Genomic DNA, 308 nt, shown 5'->3' with positions numbered 1-308 from the left:
TAAAAATAAATTAGTATATATACAGAGATAGAGATACAGATAGAGATAGGGATCGAGATAGAGAGAGAGAAAAAAAAAGGAGACAAATAAATATAAAAAGAGAGACAGAAAGAAGAGAGAGAGAGACAGAAAAAGGAGACAAATAAAAAAAGAAAGAGACAAAAAGCAAAAACAGAAACAGAAGGAGACAGAAAAAGGAGACAAATAAAAAAGAAAGAAGAAAAGAAGAGACAGAAGAAGGAGACAGACTAAACCCCAAACCCTAAACCCTAAACCCCAAACCCTAAACCCTAAACCCTAAACCCTCG

The sequence above is a fragment of the Eimeria mitis genome, genomic scaffold (genome assembly GCF_000499745.2).
Source record: "Eimeria mitis Houghton genomic scaffold, Emh_scaff4203, whole genome shotgun sequence".
Taxonomy (NCBI): Eukaryota; Apicomplexa; class Conoidasida; order Eucoccidiorida; family Eimeriidae; genus Eimeria; species Eimeria mitis.
This window is presented reverse-complemented; position numbering follows the sequence as displayed.